At 39.5% G+C, this 22890-nt stretch overlaps 1 protein-coding gene across 8 annotated transcripts in view; it reads left to right on the forward strand.

Moving 5' to 3' along the window:
* The first annotated feature begins 5210 nt into the window (after window positions 1-5210).
* The window catches only part of Rnf13 (ring finger protein 13), a 99382-nt gene continuing 81702 nt past the window's right edge, over window positions 5211-22890 (forward strand). For 5 of the 8 annotated variants that reach the window (NR_130743.2, NM_001113413.3, NM_001304454.2 and 2 more), the window contains exon 1: window positions 5224-5367. The gene's annotated coding sequence lies outside the window, so the exon portion shown is untranslated. Of the gene's footprint in view, window positions 5368-17057; window positions 17202-22890 lie in introns of all 8 variants that reach the window. The other 3 variants (XM_030252608.1, NM_001357080.1, XM_006501458.4) reach the window with 3 other exon arrangements.

A 22890-nucleotide genomic window follows, 5' to 3' on the forward strand; every position in this document is an offset into this window, starting at 1 on the left:
TAATTATTTCTTTGACATGTTTCTATTTTAATGTTGGGTGCATAAATTTAGAGTTGTTATTTCACATTAATTAACTTTTTGCCTTTTAAATAAATGATATGTCTATAGTGCGTTCATCTGTTTCTACTTGCATGCACTGTCTTTTTGTTTCTTAGCATGCAGCATCTAAAGAGTTAACCAGAGCCTGGTATATTCTGGGCTGAGTTTTACCTCATGACGCAGCCACATTTTCTTTCTTTCTTTCCAAATTTTTATTAGGTATTTTCTTCATTTACATTTCAAATGCTATCCTGAAAGTCCCCTATACCCTCCCCCCCCCCTTGCTCCCCTACCCACCCACTCCCACTTCTTGGCCCTGGTGTTCCCCAGTACTGGGGCAGCCACATTTTCTTGTGGGAGATGGCCCTTCTTAGCCAGATTAGTTTATAGAGGCTTTGCATAGGGCTGCTTTGGCTAAAAGATTTGTTGCAGCCTTGATATTGGAGATCACAGCCTTAATAGGTGTGATTTCTAGTCTTGCCGTATCCACTACATCCTTAGTTAAAGAAATTCAGACAGCACATCATGTAGGTCCAAAAATGCATCAGTGGCATTCATGATTTAGGAGAATGGTACACAGGGGACTTCAGGATAGGCTTAATGCTTTAGAGGAAGCAGCCCTATTTATGGGAAATAAAATTCAAAATATTAAGATCAGGCTCTCAGTGCAATGCCATTCATTGGTCCATTGGGTTTGTGTAACCCCCTTGAAATATAATACTTCTGAACATAGCTGGTCTAAAATTCGGTCTCATTTAAAGGGGTTTCTTAGTTAGGGTTTTACTGCTATGAACAGACACCATGACCAAGGCAAATCTTATAAAAAACAACATTTAATTGGGGCTGGCTTACAGGTTCAGAGGTTCAGTCCATTATTATCAAGGTGAGAGCATGGCAGTATCCAGGCAGGCATGGCACAGGAGGAGCTGAGAGTTCTATGTCTTCATCTAAAGGCTGCTAGAGGAAAACTGACTTCCAGGCAACTAGGGTGAGGATCTTATACCCACACCCACAGTGACACACCCTTTCCAACCAGGTCACATCTATTCCAACAAGGCCACACCTTCAGATGGTGCCACTCCCTGGTCCAAGGATATACAAACCATCACAAGGGGCTTTGGAGCAATTCTATTTTGGCCTTGGGTATGGATTCCCTACATCATAAGATCATAGATATTAATACTTCTAACGTGGGATCCACTTCTATTGAGGAAGTGTCTCCAGCCTTTGCCTCTGTTGTGCATGAGTTCACTTCTTCCTCTTCCTAGATGACTGTGCTGATAAATGGAAGAATTACAGTAGGTTTATTTTGCCTGGTTTTGTTTTTCCTTCCAGTCTGCATCAAGCAAGACTGAATTGCCAACTGTGGCCCCAGATGGCAATTAACCGATTAGTAATCGCACTTACCATAGATGTTCTCACCTTTAAATTAAAACAGAAAGGGGAGATGCTGAACCTTGGCGGGGACAGAGTGACATGGTTCCTGCCCTGGGACAGCCCCACCCCTCACCTTGCCATGTGAGCCTCCACAAGTGTTGATGGCTGCTGTGGGCTTAAGTCTTGTTTGTATAATAATGTACATATTTCACATTCCTCTGAGAAATGTCCTCACTGTTGACATTAATGACTCCATGAAAGCTTCAGGCCAGCCCTTAAGGTTATGGAGCAGATGTCTAGATTGAGCTCAAAATATATAATTTCTCAACTATCCAAAGTATTCACATAATTCATAATACAAATTATGAGGGGCTTCATGAATCTAAAGGAACAAAGGAACACCCTGAGCCAGCTTGTCAGGATACAAAGGCAGGCAGAGTTCAAGGTCAGCCTAGAACAGAGAATGCTTAGGTCCACTTTTGGTAGAAAGGGTAATTTCAGGGCAGGGTCCCACCCAACTAGTTTATCTTCTGTGTTTAACAAAGGCAGACAGATCCCTGAATTCTTTTGCAATGTTAAGGGAAAAAAACGTATGATGTATGCTTGATGCCCCTTAAGAATCGAAGGGCTGGGGCCACAGATGGCAATTCATAAGATAATCAAAAGGAATCCTGGGATAAATAACTGACTTGATATGTAAATTAGAAAACTGGGCTTTTGGTTTGCATGAGATGAATTAGCAAAAAGTGATAGAAGTTCTTTAGAATTTTTTTCTCTATGGAGAGCCGAGCAGTCTGGAGATCTCTGGAGAGCAACAGAGCTCTTCAGAAATTTTTCTTAACAGGATTCCTGACTCGGTCGGAAGATCCAATAATTTTTATAGCAGCTTTTCTGCATTTGGTTAGAAAACCCATGAGCTAACCAGATAGCATTTAGAATTTTTACAAGCAGAGAGAGCTGTCTCAACCAGAGAGTTTTTAGGAACGCAAGAAAAAGCTGTCCAGACACACACACATACACACACACACACACACACACACACACACACACACACACACACATACAGAGAGACACAGAGAGAGAGAGACAGAGACAGAGAGAGAGACAGAGAGAGAGACAGAGAGAGATAGAGAGAGAGAGAAATCTGGAAAGCCAGCCAGCTTGGATTCTTTACATTGCTCCCAGGCACCCTTCTCTCAGAATTCCTCTCCATGCCAGGCTGGTCTTTGGCATCTCTATATATCTATATCTATATCTATATCTATATCTATATCTATATCTATATCTATATCTATATCTATATCTATATCTATATCTATATCTATACCTATACCTATACCTATACCTATACCTATACCTATATCTATCTATATACATATGAATGAAAATAAGAGGGTTATTTGATGGCTATATTTGGTTCTCATCTTGACCACATAAGGAGTTAACTAAAACCCCAAAATGGAGGGCACACTTGTGAAGAACTTTTGCTTAATTTTAAGTACCAAGATACATTTCTAATCCAGAACTTTGAGGTAGGAAGACAAGCCTTTAATCAAGATCTTTTAGTTGGGAAGATACATCTTTAAAACAGATCTTTTGAGGTGGGAAGACCCTCCTCTTACCTGGGCTACACCTTCTGCTGGAAGCCTATGGAAGGACAGGGGAGAAGGAAGCTTTTGCCCTTTGCTTGCTTGCTCTCACCTTGCTAGTGAGTCCATTCCTACACTGGCGTTAGAGCCTACTTAGGGATCCCAGTGTGTACAGTTGAGCCTACTGGATTCTTGGACTTTCTATTCATAGGCAGCCATTATTGGATTAGCTAGACAGCAGCCTTTACATCATTCTAATAAATCCCACATATATTGATATATTCATATATGTTCATTCTATAAGTTCTGTCACTTTAGAGAACCCTGGCTAATAAACCCTTGAAACCAAAGGCCCAACTAAACATTTGCTTTTATAAGTTGCCTTGGTTATAACACACAGTCATAGTAAATAAGACAGTCTTATGTTTCCTAGGCTGGCTTTGAAGTGGCTACAAAGCTAAAGAGGCCCTGTAACTTTAGATCCTCCTGAGTGCTGGAATTTTAGGCCTATTCCATCACATCCAGATGATTGGATTTTAGGAGGGAATAATTGGTGTTTTTTTTTTCTTATCATCATATACTCTATTAAAATTTTCATGCTCTCGAAAAAAAGACAATTGAAAATATTATTTTCCACTCTATCTTCTAATTTGCCTTCATTCAATACAAGGGATATATATATATATATATATATATATATATATATATCACCATTAGTCTGCCCAAGTGCAACACAAATACATTACCTTGCTTATTTCTGAGAGAACTATATATTTACCATGGATTACAGAGCAGACTGAATACAGAAGCAAAATGTTCTCTTCTTAAGAGTTTCTATTTAAGGAATTAGCAACTGGCTTTATTTTTTGTCCTTAAAAAAACTTTTATATTATGGAAGAAATCTAATTTAATATAGAAAACCATTTTGAGAGAATTTAATTAAAGATGCATCAAAAGATATAGCACCTCTCTGTATAGTACTCTAGCCTTCATAACAATATTCCCAATCTCGACCTTCATGACTTTGTCAAAGCACAGTTATATAGTTGTGAATGTCTTCTTCCCAATACATGAAAAATACATTAACTATACAATTATGGGCTATGCAGCTGAAAATGTTTTTGATGGTCCTTATTATTCTAATCTGATTCTTTTTTGTTCCCTCCCTTTTCTGTAACCCAGAGTCTAGTGCTTGCTAGGCAAGTGCTCTGGGTGCTGACTGTGAACTCAATCTTCAATCCCTTACATTTGTTTTCTTAAATTGCTTGAGTGGTATTTAGAGTAGATTCTAGTTTAAAAGGCACAAGAAAAAAGAATAGGAAATCTTTCTATTCTTGTTCCCCACCTACTTAGGGCTCCTGAAGCAAACGAGGCTATAAACAACTTACATTCCTGTAATAACTCCCCCCACAACCAAAATCCAAACATGTTAATTAAATATTTGATGCCAGTATGGGCCTCAAAGATGCTTTATTAGGGCCAGTTCGATTAGGGCATGTCAGAATCTTTGCATCAAACCGCATTAAAAACAAAAGGCAGTAGTTTAGGAGCTGTTAATGTTGATGGCCCAATAGGTCATTTCAATCCAAGAACTCTGCTTTTTCAGACTAGGGGGTGAAAAAGTATGAGAACTCAAGGGATGAGATTTTCGTTCCTCAAAAGGTGACATGGTTTTTGAAAGGCTGTTTTGAGGACTGAATCGCGTGGTTGGACTTTGGCTAGTCAAGCAGTGAGCTGATCAGCCCGGCTCCCTGCCAGGCCTCGTGGTTCTTGCATAAACCTCGGGCGGTTAGTTCTAACCCGACCTGGATTCCAGCGCAAGGCGTCACCCGGAGTTCCCCGCCCTCATCGGCCCTCTCCCGGGAGGGTGCAAGACACTTCGCGGCTCTTCGGCCTCGGATCGCTGCGGGCCACTCAGACACACAGCCTTCGCTAGGGCCTCACTCTGCAAGCCAATCATCTGCGGATCAGGCTGGGGCAGTCCAGGGTGGCTTCTCCACCGCACCCAGGGCTTCCAAAAGCCGTCCCTCCCTCATCTTCCCCGTTCCTAATAGGGATGATGTATCACGCGGTTCAGAACGACACTCAAAAACTGGGCAATTCTCCCAACCCAGCAGAGGCAGGCTGCGCGACTCCGCGAGAGGGGCGGGGCCGTGACGGGCAACATCACAGCCCAATAATATTTCTTTACCTCCGAGTATGGGCCAATGAGGCATGGGAGGCGGGACTTCCGCTTGCCCGCTGTTGTGGTCCCTTCTCCGACTTGCTTGGGTAGGGGCTCAGTGCGGATACTCAGTCATGAAGTCCGGGTAGCGACTTCTCTTGGGTGGCCGTGAGCCTAGGTTCCGGGGGCGGACTTCAGGTAAGAACCAGCGTGGCTCCGCAGCGGTAGGCGGGGGTTGTCGGGCCTGGCCGGGAGAACACACCCACTCCGGCCTGGGTGCGGTAGCCCGAGGTGGGGACGGTCGGGCTCCTCTGCTACGTGCAGTGACAGCACAGGCCCGTGCGGGAGAGGAGTCCTTAGCATCCCATCCTGCGGGCTGGTAGATCTGAAGTTGTCGGGCTATGGATTTTGCTTCCCACGGCCCCTTCCAGAGGTCCCCGTGGCCTGGAAAGATACTTGGAAGACTTCTCTAGTCCAGGACTTGCCTCTTAAGTCCTCGGCGAAAATACTCTCGGGCTGTTTTGTCTTTAAAAAGAAGAAGAAGAAAATCTCATCGCTTGCTTCCTTCCTTTTCTCACCCACTCCCCTTTCCTTCCGTAAAAGCTCAGCTCACAGGCTTGGACGTGACCTTGCTAGGGCCACATACTGCCTTTTTTTTTTTTTTTCCTACCCAATGTTGGAAGTCCGAACTTTTTTGCAAGGACGCTTATTGAATTGATCTGCCCCTGAGAGGGAAACAACTTTGCTGCATGTTCTCTGCTTGCTTATGGTCAATTGCCCTATTTTCTTCTAATCTGGCAGTAGTTAATTTCCATAACTCCCATTTTAATCTTCAATTTCAGCACCGTGGGCAGCTGCTATAGGCTGATGTCTGCCCCAAACCTGCCTGGATTATACTGTTTTCTACCAGTGATGCAGCAGTTCCAGTGGAAACTGCGTTCCTTTCAGCAGTGCCCAGAAGACAGCTGCACTTTCTGATACAATACAGTAAAGTGGCCGTGCCTCCCAAGAGCCAGTAGAGACAGGCTATTTAAAGATTTAGGGAAGAACTTTTGAGAGTTTAATTGGCCACAGGGTCATTGTTTATTTATTTGAGACATGGTCCTTACATGTAGCCCAGTCTGATCTCAGACTTCCATTCTTTTGCCTCAGCTTACTCAGTACTGGAATTACTAGCCATCAAGCCTTGTTTAAAGACAGTTTTTAATGGGTCAAAAAGAATTCATTTCAGAGGACTGTGGTCTTTAAATAGGAGTTGAGTGTGGAGGGCCACAGGGATTCATTAATAGACTTTTTTCTTCTTTTTATAATCTATGGCCATAGAGTTAATTTCAGGTATAGTTTTTTTTTTGTTTTTGTTTTTGTTTTTATGCGGGTCAAGAGGAAGATATAAAGTGTAATATTGTAGAATCAGGCAAAAAGCAAAGCAAAGCAAAACAAAAAACTGTTTCCAAAGAGTTTCAAATTTGGGAATCAGACTAGACTTACCCTCCAGTGTTGGGTGACATCAGTAAATATGGAAAGGGCTAGTGAGATGTTTGGTGAGTAGTAGAGCTGGCCCTGCAGTTCTAATGGTCTGGATTAGATTTCCAGAACCCACATAGAGGAAGAAGGGGAGAACTGACTCCACAAAGCTGTCCTCGGCTCTCCACATGAACCTTGTGGTATATGTCTTACCTCCCAAGTCATACACACACAATAAGTGAGAAAGTTAAAAAAAATGAAAAAAGGGTGAAGTTGTGAAGATTAAATGAAATAAAATATGTCTGTATCATAGTTATGCTTCCTTGAATTGATTATATAGACTATAGTCTTTGTATAGGGAAAGTTAGTTGTCTTAGTCATATGTGTATGTTTTCCTCTGCCTTACCTGAAGTCAAAATGGTGTCTCGATGTGCAGTGGAAGTAATGTGAATAAAGTCCGTGCTTAGGGAAATGGAATATGGGAAGGTTTGGGGCTAACTACTCATTTATCCTTGTTATTTCTGTAAGGATTTTAGAGGAGCCTAGCTTCTTGCTAGCTTGCAGCTTACTTCCTTTGATGTTTCTGCATCTGAGGCTAACAGAGTTTATATCAGCTTTTGGGCACTAAGTTCAGCAAAGTGAGGGTAGAGTAGGTGTTTGCCTCTTGGGGTAGGTTTATAGAGTTGAGCAAGATACTTTATGTTTTGTAGTTTTTATTAAGACTGTGTATTAACTGGCTTGATAAAATCATATGACATACTTATGTCATGTTAGTATTAACTAAAAGTAGTTGGCTTTTAAAATAAAACATGGCTTTTAAAATAAAACATGACTTTGGACATTTTGAAGTTAGGAACTAATAATGTATAGCTGAAAGCAAAATGAGTAAGCCAAAGTAGTGATTTCCACTGTTTGACTTGTGGATGCTCACAGTCAGCTATTGGATGGATCACAGGGCTCCCAAAGGAGGAGCTAGAGAAAGTACCCAAGGAGCTAAAGGGATCTGCAACCCTATAGGTGGAACAACATTATGAACTAACCAGTACCCCGGAGCTCTTAACTCTAGCTGCATATGTATCAAAAGATGGCCTAGTCGGCCATCACTGGAAAGAGAGGCCCATTGGACACGCAAACTGTATATGCCCCAGTACAGGGGAACGCCAGGGCCAAAAAAATGGGAATGGGTGGGTAGGGAAGTTGGGGGAGGGTATAGGGGACTTTTGGGATAGCATTGGAAATGTAATTGAGGAAAATATGTAATAAAAAATATTTAAAAAAATGAGTAAGCCAAAGTAGTGATTTCCATTGTTTGACTTGTTATTAGTGTATCTTCGTGCTGCATACTGTGGTTTCCTGTGGCATCAAAAAGGGAAGGCAGTTAGAAACCACTGCTAGGTTTCTCAGAAGAAACAGGGTTAATAGACATATGAATTCACTTTAATAAAACACGTTGGTGAATAATGGTTCTAAAATCATATATTCTGTAGATAATTATTGAACAAATAAAACAGAGAACTAAGGTTTTTATGAAGATGTTGCACTGCACAAAAATTGATTAGAGAAGAATGAAAGTATGTGATTGCTTTTGTCAAAATTTATATGTCATAGTATACAAATAACAAAACATAATGGCTAATTTTATTATCTATGGGTCAAATAGGTTTCTGATTACTTTGTATGATCACATTCAATTCTCAAATTCATTAATATGGCAGGTAATAGTACAGTTATGACTTAAAATTTATTTTTTTTTTTTTGAAGGTTCACTTTTTTTTTTATTTTTTTTTTTTTATTTTTTTTTTTATTTTTATTTTTTTAAAGATTTATTTATTTATTACATGTAAGTACACTGTAGCTGTCTTCAGACACACCAGAAGAGGGCGTCAGATCTCGTTACAGATGGTTGTGAGCCACCATGTGGTTGCTGGGATTTGAACTTTGGACCTTCGGAAGAGCAGTCGGGTGCTCTTACCCACTGAGCCATCTCACCAGCCCAAAATTTATTTTTTTGTATGTGTATACACATATACTCACAGTGCATATGTTGAGGACAGCTTGTGGGAGTTGCTTCTCTCCTATGATGTGGGATATAGGGATCAAACTCAAGTCTTCATGTTTGGTAGTGAATGTCTTTACCCTCTGAGCCATCTTACTGGCCAGATAGATTTTTAACAGAAAATTATTTTTATTATTATTATTATTAGGTGGGGGAACTCTCATTATGTAGACGTGGCTTGCCATCTGACTAGCAACAAACCAGAGTAAGAGACTCTGTCTCAAGGAAATAAAGTGTCGACTTGTAGACTAATAAAGGGTACCCTATGTCTCTCTTTGGCCTTTTCAAGTATATGCACGTGTGAGTATACATGCATATATTACACATATCATAAGGCCTCCCTCTCCCCCATAAGATACTATCAGGTATTTTGAATTTTTATTGGCTGTTGACTTTGGGAAGTTTGCTTATTTCTTTACATTGAGGATGTGGCTATTTGCATGATTGTTAGTAAATGGCGGAGGTTGGGAGACAACAGTCCCTACCAGGATGTGGTCAGAGCAAAAGTCTAGAGGAAGGGAAGTCAGAGAACATTTGCCAAGGTTGTATATTTAAGGAACAGGCTGATGAAGATAAATGGTACTGACTGTGGAGTTCCTTAAATGCCAGGTTAAGAATTTTGCATGTGATTTTTAGTTGAGACAAATCCCTCATTTATGAACATTAGTTTGGGATCAGAGGTCCAGTAGAGAAGTAGAAGCCTGGAGGTGCGAGTTCCATAGAATGGAGACAAATGTCAACATTTTAATGAAGACTAGGCTTGAAACAGCTAAAATAGCATTGGTAATTCACATGGCTGGGGACAAGTCAGTTCTGATAATGTAAATAAGGGATATTGCTATGAACAAATGTTAGTGTACTGATATTTAGGAAGAAACTGAATGGTGGAACTTGAGAAGGTATTCAGTGTGTGTAAAGCTAAAATGGATACCCTTAGCTTTATCTTCTGTGAACAGAGGAGTGACACGCTGCTCACACCATTGGTCATTGGTTAGAACTGCCACTCCCATTTGGGTCACTGCACTGACTCAACTCCTGATTTCCTCAGGACTGAGCATTCCCCGTGGAGTGAGAATGCACTGATTGTTTTCCCTGTATCCTATTTTGTGTTTGGGGATGGGGAGTGGGGCAACAGGAGGGAAAAGAGTGGGAAGGAAAAGTTGTGTAAACATACAAGGCTCCTCCCATTTCTTAAGAACAGTAAATTGGAGACTAGAGATTCTCACATCAAGAATGCTGAAAGATGTATTGACTTTTGTTTTCTGAAAGGCGGTTAAACACGTAGGTGTTCAGCGACATTTCTACATTAAATATTATATCTTTGTTAACTTGAATTGATTATGGCAAAACCTTTGTTCAGAGATGGGATGAGACTTTGGGGGATGTCAAAGAGGGTGCACAGCTGGAAAGAGTGTGCTGTTTGTACCTAAGATTGCACGGAAAGAACTTCAAAGGGTAAGAAGGCTACCTGGGATAGTGGGCAGAATGAAGATCTGATGGCATCCTATTGCTTTCCATTTTCGGCTTCAGTTTTCCCTTTCTGTGAAATGATGATGGCAACAGTATTGATTTGGAGTTGTTTTGAAAATTAGTTAATGTATGAAAACTGGTAGTCAGTTAGAGAGATGTTTGTGCTGTCATTATAACCTTAGCTAATGGGACTTGTGGGAAGACAGAAGGATCAATCTCTAAAGGCCTCTTTACCATCAAAAAGATCTCAGGACTAAGTTATAGGTGGACCTATAGATTTCTTTCTTTAGCAGATTTTCTAGGGCTTATGTGCAATTGCTTGATTTTCAGTTCTGCAGTGAAGTTTGCCACTGAATTATATTTAGTTTTCTACTGTCATGTTAGGCCTGAGTAACTGGCCAGTCAAACAAAAATGTGCTTATTGGTGAGCATGGTGAGAGAGCAGAAGGTTTCCATGTGTGTTATCTCAATAGAAGACAGTACTGAATTCTGCTGCTTGCATTTCTTTTCTTCTTTATTTCCCCCCAGAATTTTTCACTTAACAAATATTTACTTAGTACCTGCTTTGTCCTGTAATGCTCTAGGCACTAAGTGATCATCACTTAACTGAAGGGACAGAAACCCTGGTCCTTCCAAAGCTGTCTTTTTGTGGGAGAAATGGGTACCTTTTTAATAATGGTAATTAGATAGTTTTGTACTGCATGTTCAAATTATACTGCATAGATAATAACAATGCCAGGCCCCAGTTGGTAGAGTAGAAGACTTTGAAGGAGGGATCCTTATGTTTCTCTTTTCTCCCCCTCCCTGTACAGTGGCTTACCCTTTGAACAGTGCCAAATGTAATGCATATGTTGAATGCTAAGTCGTCCTGTCTCCAAATTTACTTTTTTAAAAATCTCCTCTTAGACAAAACACTTAAAGTCAGAAAGCTCTTAATGTACAGCAAATGTAGGTGTGCATTAAAAGCTTATAGTAGGCAGGAAGAGGCTGTGCCAAGGCGGGGACCATGTTTGGAAGGAAATTTGTACTGCAGTAAGAGTTAAGGACCATGTGTTCATTAGATGAACAGAGAGAGGGGTATGTGTGAATAGTATTTCTTGCTGATGTAGGAGACCAGTGGAAATAAGGTTATTGGAGACAAAAACATCAACTTTAAGGGAATTTGGGTCTTATTGTTCACTAACAATAACAATTTCTTATCTCAAGTTAATTTTCTCATTGGTGATGCAATTGGAATTTTTCAGTGTAAAGATCAGCTTTTGAGATGTCTTACAAAAATGTTGCATTAATATTTTGCTTTAGTAGCATAGATAAAATAGAGCTGATTATAAACTTTTATTAAATACAAAACAAGCTAGATAACTGCTTTTGGTTAACAAAATAGTTTGAAGACTAGATTTCTACAAAATTAATATCATGCTTTGATGCTATTTACTAATGTACCTTTTAAAAACACAGTAAAATGTAGTTACTATGTAATTGCCAGCTCTTTCATACAGAGGAAGATGAGCTGTAGTACTTTAGTACTCAGTCATAGTAATTATTCACCCTTTTATGTTTTATGTTTATTCAATGGTCACTTGCATCATTTCCTCATATGAGATGCTAGACATGTAGAATCAGAACATGTCAGTCCGTAATTTGAAGAAGTGTAAAGAAAAGGGGTCCTTAGCGTGATGAGGTTCGTCTGGCTAGCTCGTGGTGGGACACACCAAGGGCAGCATGAAAGGCTGGGGAGGACAGAGTTCCTGGATGGAGAGGAGAGGCAAGCATGGGGACAGCAAAGGACTGTTCTCCTTAACGGGAGGACAAGTGGATGTGGCGCCCCTGTGCTGAATCCCAAGCTAGTTAATTGGGATTGACTGTCTTTTGACGCCCGTGTGATCTGCTAAGGAATTTTACACAGAAAGTAATATGATCAGGCACTTTGCTTTTCCCCCCAGGATATATTAATTATATATAATAGTAGTTTCACTATTATATTTCATTCCGGTTTATTAAGTGTTTCGCGCATATTCATTTACTATTATTCTCTTGCTCCCCTCCCACTCTTACTTGTTGAGATAGTTTTATATGTAATTTTGCCACCTTCTTACAATGTGAGACTAGAAGAAGACATTAATGCTGTTTCAATGATGATCATAGAACTTTAAGAAATCAGTCTTTTAACTGCAAAGTCTAAGAAACATGGTTAATGTCATGTATATTTTATTTATTTATTTGGGTGCTGATAATCATGAAACATTACATATTAAAATATGTAAATATATAGCTATATTTGTGTTATCAAAAAAAAGGAAATTTTGGGATAATTTTGTTCACTAATATAATGAGGACTTTTGACTGGGTAAAAGAATTTGATCTAGAAAAATTTCTAGGGAAGTTAGAAATGTGTTGATGTTTTGTTACTTAAATGTTGTTTAAGTTCAGTGTATATTTACTTAAAGTTTGTAGAAGGAGTGAATTCCACCGGGAAAGAATTTTATTGAGGTAATGAGAGATGAATATTTCTTAATGAAGCACTAAGAGAAAGCAAATATTGAACCTCAGCTTTTCTTACATAACACACCTCATTAATGTTAAAGATTATCTGGTTACTGTTCTTGTAATTTCCATGTTTGACCTTTAGAAAGAAAGCACTATATACTAATAAATTATAAATGCTAATTGATTTTTTTGAAAAATGATATTCACCTAGCAAAATTAACCTTTTAGGAATTGGGAAGGTGGCTTAGTGAATAAGAGCATTTGCCCTGGAACATTTGGACCTGAGTCCAAATTTGTAGCATCCATGTAGAGAGCTGAGCAAGGCTGTGAATACCTAGTGGAGACTGCGAGCTTGCTGGCTGGCCATTCTAGTTGAAGAGGCAAACTCTTAGTTCAGTGAGAGAGTCATAGGGTGATAGATGAACACATTCCATATCCTCGGCTGGCATCCACAAATGTGTGCCCATGTTACATACCAGCACTAAAATGCATGTACCACACAGGTACAACCTGCCCCCCCCCCCCCAAGCCATATACCAAAAAGATCTAACCATTTAAAGCATAGCCACCCAGGGGCATTGTGTATATTTTTAATGTTGCTCATCAACACATTTGTTTAGCTTTGAAACATTTTTACCACTTCAAAATAAAAATCATAAACCATTAGCAGTCCTGTCTCCTGATTTCCTAATGTCCTTAGCCATACCGACCTCGAATTGTTTTCTTTCTATGTATTTACTTATTTTGGGTAATTTATATGGAATCAAATGTTATATGATTAATTATGCCTGGCTTCCTTTACTTAGTGACTCTGTAATCACATGTACCAGCATCTTTTACTGCTGTATAATTTTCCTTTACAGACAAAACCAATTTATTTAGTCATTGGTGAATATTTGGATTGTTTCAACTCTTTACCTGCTGTGTTTAGTGTTTCTGTTAAATGAGGGTTTGTTTGAGTCCTAGTTTTCCTTTCTTTAGGTTTATCTCAAGAGTGAAATTGCTTATGGTAAGCCCGTGTCTAGGTTTTTGAGCACTTACTTTGCTCTTTTCCATATTGTCTAAAACATTCTTATATTTACTTTGGCAATGTGTGTTGCTAATTTCTTCATATTCTTGTAGCATTTCATATTTCTTTTTTGTTTGTTCACTTTTCTGTTTCTTTTAAACCTTCTTTGATACGTGTATGTCTGTGGTTTATGCCTGCTTTGATATGTGTATGTCTGGTTTATGCCTGCACATGTGTGTGTGTATACATGTAAGAATGAGTGTGTGTGATGCCGGGTCCCTTCCTTAGTTTCTTTCTACATCAGCTTTTGAGACAGTCTCTCACTAACATGTAGCTTGCTGGTTCAGCCAGCAAAGTTGGACAGAGAGTAAGCTCCACGTCTCAGCACTGGGTGATAGATGTGTAGCACCATGATCAACCTTCCAAGTGTTGGCTCTCTGAACTTAGAGCCTCATATTTGTGTGGCAAGCGCTTTATCTACTGATCTTTCTTCAGTGTCCTGTTTTCTATCAATCAATCAATCAATCAATCAATCAGTCAGGCAGACTGTCTGTTTGTCTGTCTATCTATAGTTACCTTTATGAGTATGCAGTAGTAACTACTTGCATTTTGTTTTGTTTTTTGAAACAAGGACTCATTAGGCCTAGAACTAGTTGTGTAGACCAGGTTGGCCTTGAACTAGTAGAGATCTGTCAGCTACCCAAGGGTTGGAATTAAAGGTATGTGCCACTGTGCCCACCCTTCTCCTGTTTTGTGTTGATCTGACATGAATGAACTAGAACATCCTTTCATATACTTGCTTGCCATGTGCATATTTTCTTGAAGTATTATGTTAGTTCTTTGTCTTTTACAATTTGTCCTTTTGATATTGAGTTTTCTAAAAAGTGGTTTATAGGGCTGAACAGTGGTGGCATACATCTGTCATCCTAGTACCCTGGAGGCAGAGGCAGGTGGATCTCTGAGATCAAGACCAGCTTGGTCTACAAAGTGAGTTCCAGGACATCCAGGGCTATACAGAAACCCTGTCTCAAAAAACCAAACCAAACCAAACCAAACCAAGCCAAACCAAGCTAAACCAACCCAACCCATAAGCTCAAACAAACAAACAAACAAACAGAAAATCCAAAATGATTTATTTTGTTTTTATTTTTGTGTATCTGTATGTACATGTTGCTTGTGTGGGTGCCCTTGGAGGCTAGACGAGGGTGTTAGATCCTTTTGAACTGGAGTTACAGGTTGTGTTGAGCAGTCTGAGCTGGATGCTCTAAACCTGGAACTGAACTTAGAGCCTCATATTTGTGTGGCAAGCGCTTTATCTACTGATCTTTCTTCAGTGTCCTGTTGCTCCTGAAAGAGCAACAAATAGTCTTAATGATTGAGCTATCTGCCCAGCTCCTTTCTGTACTTTGGATATGAGATCTTTATCACATATATGATGTACAAATTTTCTTTTGTCCATTTGTGTGGGGCCTCTATCTTAATAATGTTCTTCGACACATAAAAGTTTTCAATTTTGAGGAAATCCGATCTATATCTTTTTACTCTTGCTTTTGGTGCTGTTTCTAAGAAGTCGTTGCTAACATGGAAGCTTCTTACGTCTCTCTATCTTTCTCTGTCTCTGTCTCTCTGTATCTCTCCCTTCCTCTCTCCTTCCCTTCTACCGTCCCTCCCCCACCCCCTGGCCCCCCAGAGTCTCAGCATATAGTCCTAGTTGGCTTGGAGCTTGCTGTGTAGACCAGACTGGCCTAGAACTCAAGAGAGTTCACCTGCCTCTGCCTCCTAACTTCTGAGACTATAGTTGTCCCATGGTACCTGGCCTTTTTTTTTTTTTTTTTCCTTTTGAAATCAAATTTAAATATGCAGCATAAGCTATATGAATTTGGGATGTTTTCTACATCCTCCTGAGTGCTGAAATTTACAGGTGTGCACTGCCCTATCTGCTCTGAACCTGCACTTCCCGAGTTTTCTCTTATGTTCTGTTGTTGTTTTGGTGTGGTGTCAGTTTAGGTCAGAGGTTCAGTGTCTTGTATGTGGAGATCCTTTTGTGCCAGTCCTCCTAGCTGAAGATGGTATTCTCTGGGCTCTGCATCTTTTAAACAGGCTGTTTGCCTCTCTGTAGGTCCATGGGCATAGATGCAGATGCGAGGCTCTGCTGCTTTACTCTGTGTACCCGCTTGCAGAAGCACCATTCAGTTGTGATTATTGTAGCTCGGTGCAAAGGAAATCTTGACATCCAGAAAACAGAGGGGCTAGAAAAAAAGATACTATCCCAAGGCACACTTTACTAACCTGCTTCTCACCAAGCTCCTCCTCCTCCAATTTCCATCACCATCAATATGGCAGCGCCAGCTGTGACCAACCTTTGACAAGGCAGAGTACCCATCATGCCATCACAGGGAGCGGCCAAGCTGGCTGCCACAGCACCACACCTTCCACACATGAGCCTGCAAGGGACATTTCTTACTCAAATTCACATTTTGTCCCTGGCTCCCCCACATCCACATGTCCATCTCATAGTACAAACTACATTTAGTCAGCACCAGGAGTCTCTATACTGTTCTATAGTCTGACTCATACTCTGAGCCTCAAGCCAGGCTTTTAGTTGTGAACCCCACGATAGTACAACAGAAATCTCTCCCTTAAGCAAGGCTTTCAGACGAATCCCTTTTACTTGATGATCCTGTGATAGATGGCAGTATTGCCAAACCTGAGTTGCCTTCATGTGATGTTATTGTTCTGCTATCTATGTTCAGCTTCTTGATGCTTGGGATCATACTTTGTTGACCTCACTGTTACAGGTCAACAATACTTCATTACACCATCATCTTTATCTTGATCTTTTTTTTTTTTAAGACAAAGTCTATTTATTACATAGCCCTGGCTATCTTGGAACTCCCTATGTAGACCAGGGTGGCCTTGAACTCACAGAGATCAACCTGCCTCTGTCTTCTGAGTTCTGGGATTAAAGGCAGCACCATCATGTTGGGCCATAAATCTTTATTATTTAATTGCACAATTTACTTCACAAGAAATAATTTTATCCCCTCCAAATACTGACTAGACTAGTGAACTACAAGCTTTGTTGCTTGCTCATTTAAAATGTTTTCTATATTGTATGAAGATACTATACAAATAGAACCCTTAAATAGGTGGTTGGGGCAGGCTTATTAGAGTTTGTATGTAGTTTAGTCTCTAGAATATGCCATATAAATTAATATGCTTTAGACATTTTTTACTTTGAGCTATGGAAATAGGTATGAAGAATAAACCAAAAATGATAAAAGGACCCACCACCTAGAGTTAAGATGTATTTGCAGATTATTTTATTGTTTCATAATATTTAAGAATTATTTTATATGTATGTGTGTGTGACAGAGTGTACATATGTACCACATTGTGCAGGTGCCTTCAGAGGACAGAAGAGGGAAGCTGAAGAGGGTTGTGAGCCACCTGACAAGGATGCTGGAGTCCAAACCTGGGTCCTCTGCACAATCAACAACTGCTTTTAACTGCTGAGCCATCTCTTCAGCCCCCATAGTATCCAATGTATGCATACTTATGTATATTTTTAATATATGCACAGACATTTTTCACTTAAAAATATTTTTGAGACAGTACCTCACTGTTGCCTATGTTGGTCTTGAATTCCATTGAGTAGCTGGGACTACTGTTCAAAACACCACACCTGCCTCCAATGGAAACATATAAAAGCAGGATTTGTTTTTGGTGGTGCGGGGGATTCAGTGCTTCTTTGAGGCAGGTAGGCAGGTGCTTTCCTACTAAGCCTGGAATAAGACAGTTTTAATGTAAACGTCTTAAAACTTTACAAAAAGCAGTTAGCAGGTAGTAGCATATAGAGGTTTCATTAAATGAGCGTAAAGAGAAGTGGGATGTGCATTTGTTTTTGTAACTGTTAAGCACCTAATTTTTGTTAGGCACTGTTTACATATTTGTAAAATAAATATGTCCTTAAGAAGTACATATTCTTTCAGCAAATAAGTACACTAAACAATAAAAATAAGAATTAAAAATTATGATTGGAAGCAATGAGTATTTAAGAAGCAGGAGATTAAAGGGGTGCATCACGGTCGATATGTAAAGTGACTGTAAACACTTGCCAGGGCAAGGCTGGCATCCAAAAACAAGGTCAAGAGCATAGCTGGGGGAACACTGTAAAGCAGCAGGTTTTAGGGCTAGGGCAGGGGTCCGCTACTTAGAACACTCTTAGAGTTTGGTTCTCAGCACCCACATCCTGAGGCTGGTACCTTCCTGTAACTCCAGCTGCATGGGAATCTGATGCCTTTGGCCTCTGGACACCTGCACTCATGTGCACCTCTCCCCACATACATGTAATTAAAGTTCATTTTAAGGAAGAAACAGGTTGAAACAATGACAATGATATAACTTGATCAGGAGTGTGACAGTCTGCCACCATTAACACAGTATGAAAGAGTTCGTGTAATATTATTGTTTCCCATCTAAGGACTGCACAAACAGTAAAGAATGAGGGATGAAGGTGGGGTTACAAGTGAGCTAATTAGTCCATTTTTCAGTCAGTTGATATTAGTGCTTATAGGGAAGTGCCCTAAAATAGGGAAGCTGAGTGAGAGTACAATCTACTTTCTCCTATGTGCTAATTTAAAGGTTGCATAGAGGGAAAACCTTCATGTCAGATCCTTAATACAGAACTTAGCATAAAATCAAGTTTTCTTTCAATGTCATAGTGGTAGCATTGACATTTGGGTGAAAAGTCATAAAAATAAAACATTCTGAATTAGGAGATGGATACTTTGAAGTACACTGTGTATATTTTGATAACCCAGAAAACCAGAATTTTCTACTATGTTTCCCTAGTGCTCAAGATTTCAGTGTCCATGAAAACATTTCATTGTCAATTGTTCCTTTCAAGTTTTCTGTGTGGCTCATTGCTGGGGTTGACAACCTGCGATACAGCTGACAATAGTGGCATTGAGAGAACTATGAAGTCTGTTTTTGTTAGCATCTCTGCCCCTACATTTTTGTCTTGTCGACTTTGACCTATACATTGTCTTTTGATTTGTAAGAAGGTTATGAACAATCACATGGAATACACTTTTAAATCTGGATCAAAAAAGTGTTTTCCAAATATGTGTTGGACTCATAACTTATATTGTTATTTAATATAAAAAAATTAAAAAAGTGTTCAAGGACTAAACATAGAAGTAATATAAGAAAGAAATCAGGGAAAAGGTTTGCATTACTGGATTTCTTACATAGGACACTGAAAGCGCAGATAAGAAAATAAAACGTAGGTGCGTTGGAGTCCATGAAAATTAAAAGTCCTTGTACATTAAATGACTTTTCTACTTCTTTTTTTTTTGGTTTTATTTTTTTCTTAATTTTTTTATTATTTAAATGCATTTTATAATCAAACATTAATAGTACTGAGTATTTTAAAGAATCAAATAATACATAAAAATTGTTCAACTTTTATATTCATATCCTTTCATACCCTAAAAATATCATTAGGGAATAATTGAGGATCCTATATCTAATGTTGTATATTAAATTGTTTCAAAACATACAAAATATTCTTTGGGAGTTAAGCATAGTAAAACAGCATCAAATATTAAAAATGAATCATTAATATATTCAAAATCTCTTATATGATACCACCTGACATAGTGAGAGAGTATTTAAAACACATTATATATCTGTGTACCTTGTCTAACAATCAGTTTACTTAAAAAAGATTATCAGTGTTTCTAGGAGAGAAATTATTTTATCAGTAAGTATATTTTATAAATTTCAAAATAGCAAAAACTCTCTGAAGTTAAACATTAAGAAAATGCTCATTTCAAGCACAGTGAGAAAAATCAGTAATATTTTCATGATGTTTGTAGAACATGATTTTAATATTTTCAACTGTTAATATTCAACAAACAGAATAATTATTTTGTTATATTTTGTTGTTCTGTCACCCTTTTCATTTCTGATTTTATTAATTAGGATACTGTCTCTGGGTCCTCTGGTTGGTGTGGCTAAAGGTTTATCTATCTTGTTGATTTTTCTCAAAGAACCAGCTCCTGGTGTTGCTGATTCTTTGTATTTCCTGCTTTTTGTTCTAGAGCTTTCAGGTGTGCTGTCAAACTGCTAGTGTAAGCTCTCTTCAGTTTCCTTTTGGAGGCGCTTAGAGCTATGAGTTTTCCTCTTACCACTGCTTTCATCGTGTCCTATAAGTTTTGGTATGATGTGTCTTCATTTTCATTAAATTCTAAAAAGCCTTTAATTTCTTTCTTTATTTCTTCCTTGATCATATTATCATTGAGCAGAACATTGTTCAGTTTCCATGTGTGTGTGCATTTTCTGTTGTTTTTGTTGGTATTTAAGACCAGCCTTAGTCTGTGGTGGTTTGATAAGGTGCATGGAATTATTTCAAACTTCTTGTATCTGTTAAGGCCTGATTTGTGGCCAATTATATGGTCAGTTTTGGAGAAGATACCGTGAGGTGCTGAGAAGAAAGTATATTCTTTTGCTTTAGGATGAAATGTTCTATAAATATCTGTTAGATCCACTTGGTTCATAACTTCTGTTAGGTTCACTGTTTAGTTTCTCTGTTTCATTTCTGTTTCCATGATCTGTCCATTGCTGTGAGTAGGGTGTTGAAGTCTCCCACTACTATTGTGTGGGGTGCGATGTGTGCTTTGAGCTATAGTAAAGTTTCTTTTATAAATGTGGGTGCCCTTGAATTTGGAGCACAGATGTTCAGAATTGGGAGTTCATCTTGGTAGATTTTCCTTTTGACCAGTATGAAGTGTCCTCCCTTATCTTTTTGATAACTTTTTGTTGAAAATTGATTCTATTCAATATTAGAATGGCTACTCCAGCTTGTTTCTTGGGACTATTTGCTTGGAAAATTGTTTTCCAACCTTTTATTCTGAGGTAGTGTCTACCTTTGTCACTGAGGTGTGTTTCCTGTATACAGCAAAATGCTGGGTCCTGTTTATGTAACCAGTCTGTTAGTCTGTGTCTTTTGGGGGGGGGGGGGATTGAGTCCATTGATGTTAAGGGAAATTAAGGAAGAGTGACTCTTGCTTCTTGTTATTTTTGTTGTTAGAGGTGAAATCATGTTTGTGTGGCTATCTTCTTTAGGTTTGTTGAAAGATTACTTTCTTGCTTCTTCTAGGGTGTAGTTTCCCTCCATGTATTGGTGTTTTCCATTTGTTATCCTTCCTAGGACTAGATTTATGGAAAGATACTGTGTAAATTTGGTTTTGTCATGGAATATCTTGGTTTCTCCATCTATGGTCATTGAGAATTTTGCTGGGTATAGTAGTCTGGGCTGGCATTTGTGTTCTCTTAGGGTCTGTATGAGATTTGCCTAGTATCTTCTAGCTTTCATAGTCTCTGGTGAGAAATCTGGTGTAATTCTGATAGGTCTGCCTTTATATGTTACTTGACCTTTTTCCCTTGCTGCTTTTAATATTCTTTCTTTTTGTTTAATGCATTTGGTGTTTTGAGTATTATGTGACAGGAGAATTTCTTTTCTGGTCCAGCCTATTTGTATGTTTCTTGTATGTTCATGGGCATCTCTTTCTTTAGGTTAGGGAAGTTTTTTTCTATAGTTTTGTTGAAGATATTTACTCCCCCTTTAAGTTGGGAATCTTCCCTCTCTTCTATCTATTATCGTTAGGTTTGGTCTTCTCATTGTGTGCTGGATTTCCTGGATGTTTTGGGTTAGGTGCTTTTGTCTTTTTTTTTTTTTCTTTTTTTCTTTTTTTTTAAGATATCTTCTTCATTTACATTTCAAATGCTATCCCAAATGTCCCCTATACCCTCCCCTGCCCTGCACCCCTACCCACCCACTCCCACTTCTTGGCCCTGGCATTCCCCTGTACTGGGGCATATAAAGTTTGCTAGACCAAGGGGCCTGTCTTCCCAATGATGGCCGACCAGGCCATCTTCTACTACATATGCAGCTAGAGACATGAGCTCTGGGGGTACTGATTAGTTCATATTGTTGTTCCACCTATAGGGTTGCAGACCCCTTCAGCTCTTGGGTACTTTCTCTAGCTCCTACATTGGGGGGCTCTGTGTTCCATCCTATAGATGACTGTGAGCATCCACTTCTGTATTTGCCAGGCACTGGCAAAGCCTCACAGGAGACAGCTATATCAGGGTCCTTTCAGCAAAATCTTGCTGGCGTATGCAATAGTGTCTGTGTTTGGTGGCTGATTATGGGATGGACTCTCGGGTGGGGCAGTCTCTGGATGGTCCATCCTTTTATCTTATCTCCAAACTTTGTCTCTGCAACTCCTTCCATTGATATTTTATTTCCTATTCTAGGGAACTTTTTGCATTTTCTTTGACTGCTGTGTCAATGTTTCCTATGGTATCTTCTGCACCTGAGATTCTTGCTTATATCTCCTGTATTCTGTTCATGACACTTGCATCTATGACTCCTGATCTCTTTCCTAGGTTTTCTAACTCCACAGTTGTCTCCTTTTGTGATTTCTTTATTGTTTCTATTTCCAATTTTAGATCTTGGATGATTTTGTTCATTTCCTTCACCTCTTTGATTGCGTTTTTCTGAAATTCTTTAAGGGATTTTTGTGTTTCCTCTTTAAGGGCTTCTAGTTGTTTACCTGTGTTCTCCTGTATTTCTTTAAGGTAGTTATTTATGATCTTCTTAAAGTCCTCTATCACCATCATGAGAAGTGATTTTAGATCCAAATCTTGCTTTTCCAGTGTGATGGTCTATCTAGGACTTGCTATGGTGGGAGAATTGGGTTCTGATGATGCCACGTAACCTTGGTTTCGTTGCTTATGTTCTTGTGCTTGCCTCCTGCCATCTGATTATCTCTAGTGCTACCTACCCTTGATATCTCTTACTGGGGCCTGTCCTTCCTGTGATTCTGGTTGTGTCAGAACTCCTCAGAGTTCAGCTGCCTCTATGATCCTGTGATACTGAGATCCTGGGAGTGTCAAAGCTTCTCAGAGTCAAGCTGCTTCTGGGACCCAGAGATCCTGGTGTGACCAAGCCCTTGGGATCCTGGGGACCTCTGATCCTGTGGGTCCTGGGCATGTTAGAGCATCTGGGAGTGGATCTTCCTCTGGGTGTTGTGGGACTGGCTGCAGAGTTTGCACCCAAGGTCTGCTCAGGGCACCGGCTCAGACCAGAAGGAACCTGTGCCACTGGTTGTGCGAAGTTCCTGGGTACCTGGGTCCCATTGATCCCAGTTACTCCTGGTGTTGG

Source organism: Mus musculus, chromosome 3, assembly GCF_000001635.26.
Source record: "Mus musculus strain C57BL/6J chromosome 3, GRCm38.p6 C57BL/6J".
NCBI lineage: Eukaryota > Metazoa > Chordata > Mammalia > Rodentia > Muridae > Mus > Mus musculus.